This window comes from Galeopterus variegatus, unplaced genomic scaffold, assembly GCF_000696425.1.
Source record: "Galeopterus variegatus unplaced genomic scaffold, G_variegatus-3.0.2 Scaffold9195, whole genome shotgun sequence".
NCBI lineage: Eukaryota > Metazoa > Chordata > Mammalia > Dermoptera > Cynocephalidae > Galeopterus > Galeopterus variegatus.
In genome coordinates this window covers 72,575-78,585 of record NW_007735306.1, presented here as the reverse complement: position 1 = coordinate 78,585, position 6,011 = coordinate 72,575, and positions in this window count along the sequence as shown.

Below are 6,011 nucleotides of genomic sequence, written 5' to 3'. Positions count from 1 at the left end.
AAAAATAAAAATAAATAAATAAAATGCCAAATATGCCCAATTATAACACAAAAGTGCTTTAATTCTTAATTCTAAATTTTTGCAATGTTCAAAAATGCCTACTAAGTACTAAGGGATAAATATACAAATGCACAGTAGACTGACCAAATACGTAAATAGAACTTCGTCTCACAAACTGCAGCAACCTGCACAGGACATAAACCCCTTTATCTGCAATAAGCAGCCCAGGATTTTGGCCTGTTTTCTATAAGTCAGACTTGCGAGAAGCCAGATTGCTGTTCCTAGTGACAATTCAGAAAGGTAAAGAGTGACCCCTGTAACAATTAGCCCCAAATTATCGCGACTTAGTAACTCAAGTTTGCTCTAATTCTGTCCCCATGTCCAACTGAGGACCAACCAGAGAAAGACAGACATGCCCCCTTACCATTCCTGTGGGAGGTCCGGGTTCCAATTCCCTGATCGCCCCTGCCCTGGCCCACAGTCCCCACCAGGGCTCACCTGAGCCACCCCATCCCCTGAGAAACTCCCACTTCTCCACCTGCCTGGGAGTCTCCGCCAAATGCAGGTGGTGATGGAGACTTCCTTGCTCTAGCCAGCTCTGAACAAACAGCCTCTTTGGTTCTCATTTGGATGGTCTTTATTTCCACATGACTAAGAAAACCATTTGGGGCTGACCTTCCCAAGTAATTTTGGGGCTCACCTTAGCTGCTGAGGTTTTGGAACCCATCAGGGCCTGCCTGGAAGTGTCTGGGGAGACACATGTTACCTGGTTACGGCCTCATTCTAAGGACCTTTGGGATTAGCACCATGACCTAAATTTTTCCGTTTACTCTTTTTCAGTTTACTTTGAAGTCAGTAAATTCCACCCAGACTGCTACATCCTCCGAGTAACCTCTGCACTAAATTGGATCTAACTAACCACAGGCTAGCTCTGAAGTTCTGAGTATCTTTGAACACGACGATGCTGCATTCTTCCCTTAACCTTCTTTTCTTGATAGGCCAAGACTTAAATGGACATTTACAATGCATCAGCTTGGATTCTAACATTACAGGCTGAGTCTCTATGAAGAGGTGGACCTACACGGGAGGGAGAGGGCACCCTGTCCACCCCACGCTGTCCCCTCCGGTGTGGGGGAGCAGAAACCTCTCTCCTCTGGGGAAATACGAGGACAGGAATAGGGTCCCCTCCCATGGGGCTTCTCCTTGGGTCCTTTAAGTTAAGATGGGCTATTTCCTGGGCAATGTCCTGCCCTCAGCCTGGCAAAGTTGACTTTGGGGGTGGACACGGCTCAGGTGTCTCTGTGCGGAGGAGATGTGAGAAGCGCAGCAGGACTGACGGTCCGGAGGTGAAACTCGTCACTTCTCTAACCGGCTCCCCCCAAATGCCCAGGGTGTGTTTTTGTCTCCCACCTATTAGGCAAAGAATCTGAGTTTAATACCTGCTCTTTCTGCCTCACACACGAGAAACGATAATTTGTTTCAAACCTGAGAAAAGGCAACAACTATGATTTCTGGGAGTTTTTATCAGATGCTCAGCATTTTTGCACAGCTGGTGATGGAGCGGCTTTGTGGATGGCTGGAGGTCTCTGCACTTGCCCCAGTGAGGCGGACCAGGTTTCCCGGAGCCGTGGGCTCGCTACCGTTCCGTCCCAAACAAAACGGCATCATAAGCCCTGGGGACAGCTTTTGGATGCTTGCTGGTGACAGACGGCTATGATTTACCTAAGATTATTTCTCTTTTCAGGCTCTTAGATGTAATTCTTGGTTCAGGATTCCATTACCTGCTGTCTTCTGTCTTCTTTCTTTCCCTGTTTAATTTATTCCCCCCTTTATCATGCCGTTCACACACACACGCATGAACGCACACACACGCACACCACACGCACACCACACACACACCACACATACCACACACACAGACACACACACACACACCATAAACACACACACACACCACAGACACAGACACACACACCACACACACACCACACACACACACCATACACACACACAGACACACACACACCACACACACACAGACACACACACACACCATAAACACACACACACACCACACACACAGACACACCACACACACACACACCACACACACACACACATACACAGACACACACACACCACACACACAGACACACACACACACCATAAACACACACACACCACACACACACCACACACACCATACACACACACACCATGCACACAGACACACAGACACACAGACACACACACATACCATAAACACACACACCACACACACCATACACACGCACACCACACGCACACACACACACATACACACACACCACACGCACACACACACACAGACACACGCACACGCACACACCACACACACCACACACACACACACACACGCGTTTGTCTGAACACCCATCCTTTTTTATTTTCTTATCCTGCCTTGATCAAAAAATGACTGAGACAACTTAGAGGATATAAACAACACTATAGAGGGAAAGAAATGCAGATGAGAAATAGAGAAGAGAAGAGGAACTTTAGCAGTAAGGAGAGGATCAGAGGCTCGAGGTCACTCCAGAGGAGGTGCCAGCATTCCCCGTGTTGCCCCAACACAAGCCAAGCTCCAGTAGGACCAGCTTCGGGGCCTCATTCCTGGCTGCTGCATGAAACACAGAAAAAAGGGTGCCCAAGAACTGGCATAAGCCTGCCTTATCACTATACAAGTACGCTCGGTCTCCCTGCACTTATTAAGGAAGGGACTTGATCTTAGTTTTTCTGCTTCGTCCTGAGTCTATGCAGAGACCAATGACTTTTTGTGTGTGTCATGGTGACTGAATATAGACGAGTATAGGACAAGACAAAGTATGAAAGTTTGTGGTTTTTTTCCCTCTGGTGTATATTTAAACTGCTTTCTGCTGAAGACCCTGGGCTCTCCTGCGTTAGTCTGTGTGCTGAAATGCCACATCGACCCATGTCAACAATAATTGGAATTAAGTGCAGGAGAGTTCCTGCTGACAGGGGTCCGTACCTGCTCATAAGCCTTCCTCGAGCAAAAATGGCCTCAAATCAACTGTGCACAGGACACAGGCATTTGGTGGGAGCTCAGAGACGCAACATGTAAGCTGTGCTAAGGGTGAGAAATGCTTCCTGTGCGATCAGAAGAACTACCTCGGAGTGGAAGAGGACATTGCCCACCTTCCCAGCTATAAGAGGGTCTTACTCTATTTTCTGTGGCTATAGCTGAAAAGCTAAGGCTGAGAAATGTATGAAAAAAATAAATGCATTCCTTACAGTTCTGGAGGCTGGGAAGGGGCCACACCTGCTGAGAGTCTTCTTGCTGGAGGGGACCTCTGCAGAGCTTTGAGGCTGTGCTGGGTGTCCTGTTGCAAGAGGGCGGGAACACATCTCTCAGCTCAGGTCTCTCCTCCTCTTTTTGTCGAGCCACAGTCCTGCCACGGGAACTCCACCTGGAGGACCTCATCTAATCCTAATTACTACCCCAACTACCTTCAGCATGTGAATTTGGGGATTAAGTTTCCGACACAATTGAGGCACAGCACAGGGCATCCAGGAGGCGATGGAGGCCGAGCCATCAGGGTCCAGCAGGCTCTCCTGGCGTGGTCCAGCACTGAGCACAGGTGCCCTGCCTGCAGGAGCCTGGCCGCTCAGCACCTCGCGCTCAGCATCCGCTCTCTTTCCCGCCCTGCGTGTGCTCTGTACCCAGAGGCTGGGGAAACGCAGCCCGCAGCCCCCGGGTCCTCCTGGAAGACCTGGGAGGCTGCTCTGAGGACCCACTCACCACCTGGCATAGCCTTAGCCCGAGAACTTTCTTCTCCTAATCTCCAGAACCCTCACTGCACTCGGGCTTTATTGTTTTTGTTTTTATTGGTTATTAAAATTCATTTCTGTGTCCATGGTGAGAAAAATGTGACCCAGGCCTCCTCCTTGAGCACTCGTCAACAGAGTGTGTGCAGTAGGCCCATCGTGGACAGGGACTCTGGGAGCCAAGGGCAGGGCACAGCTCTCTCTACTGCTCTTCTTTGCCTCCGTGGTTTTCCCTTCCTACTCCTGGAGATAGTTGGTTTCTACCCTGTGCTCCCTGACTCTCTTCCACCACTTTCTCTCTTGCTTCTTTCTGACAATTAACTCGACCTCCCTGAGGCCATCCCCTGGTGAACTTGTCCCTGTCCTAGCCACCTGCAGAGCCCACCCAGGTAACACGGGGCTGGCGGGGCCCAAAGCCTGTTCTGTCAGCCATGAACGCACACGTCAGTTCAATCTAAACTTGCTGCTAGTGACATGCTCCCTAATGTGTTTATAATTTTGTTTTCTGTACTATCCATTTATTTTACCACAATTATCTTATTAAAGTCTCTTTATAAACATCACTTTTAATAGTTCCAAGGTAATTTCATAAGGAGCATTTATCATGAATTGTTTAATATGTAATTTTTTTCTGTAATAAGACCTTAGAGTTGTTCTTATTTATTTATTTATTTATTTATTTTTTCTTTTTTGTGACCAGTAAGGGGATCACAGCCCTTGGCTTGGTGTCGCCCAGCACCNACTTGTCCCTGTCCTAGCCACCTGCAGAGCCCACCCAGGTAACACGGGGCTGGCGGGGCCCGAAGCCTGTTCTGTCAGCCATGAACGCACACGTCAGTTCAATCTAAACTTGCTGCTAGTGACATGCTCACTAATGTGTTTATAATTTTGTTTTCTGTACTATCCATTTATTTTACCACAATTATCTTATTAAAGGCTCTTTATAAACATCACTTTTAATAGTTCCAAGGTAATTTCATAAGGAGCATTTATCATGAATTGTTTAATATGTAATTTTTTCTGTAATAAGACCTTAGAGTTGTTCTTATTTATTTTTGTGCATTTACAATTGTTTTGGTATTTTTAGAATAGACTTCAGGAATGAATAGGTAAAAATTTGAATTTTCTAAGAGTTTTTGAATTCTCGTTAAACTGCTTTCTAAAAGATTCATACAATTTTCAGGCACATTGCTCCTAGGGGAAAATGACTTAATAATCAGGTTAACAGACCTGAGTCACCAGCAGCCACCGTCTGCATAGACTTTATTTGTTCCTAAAGATGGTGATGGAGCTTCGGCTCTGCAGGTCTAGAAAGACTGAGATGAAGGGTTCTTGGAATGACAGTTACCCCACTTCTACCAGCTTTGGAAATCAGACGGAGGACTCGGCAGGGCGACAGTGGCCCTCAGAGGCCCTGAGCAGCGGAGCATCGGACAGCTCCGGCCACCACACACAGAACCTCAGACAGCTCTGGCCTGACGCTGCACCCGGGGGACCGACTGTGAGCTTGAAGCAGCAGAAGATGCAACTAGGAATACATTTTGGGATTCAACAAAGATCATGGGGTCTCCTCTTCAAATTTTATATTTTAGGGCATTGTGTCTATTATAAAAGTTTTTTTTTTTTTTTTTTTTTTTTTTTTTGCAGCTGGCCAGCACAGGGATGTGACCCTTGACCTTTGTTAACCATGTTTGAAGTGACTGAGCTAAGCAGCCAGCCCTAGGAGGGTATTTTTGGAATTTGAAACCCTGACTTTGACTAATATGGATGGTGTGAAAGTGGGAAATTTATTGTGAAAGTGAAGGGTAATTCGAGTGTATGGGTGACTTTGGTGCTTGGATCCTTGCTGATGGTGCAGAAGCAACAGTACATTAATTTAAACACCAGGTCACAGTAGCTGGTCATCTGACATCATGCAACCCTGATGTGGTACTCAGAGAAGGATGCATCTCCCATTTAAACCGACTCTAACAGGAGTTGGAAATCATAAAAGCCAGGTTAGGGACATTTTGCAAAACAACTGCCCTGGATACTAGAAAATGGTCCATGTTCTGCAGACACAGGAAAGCTGAGGAACTGTCCAAGAATTGGAGGTAGAAGGGACAGGGACCGGCTCACTGAGAGCAGTGTGTGATCCTCGGTCAGATTCCAGACGAGGAACACGATCTGTGGTGGGAACATTGGGTTCA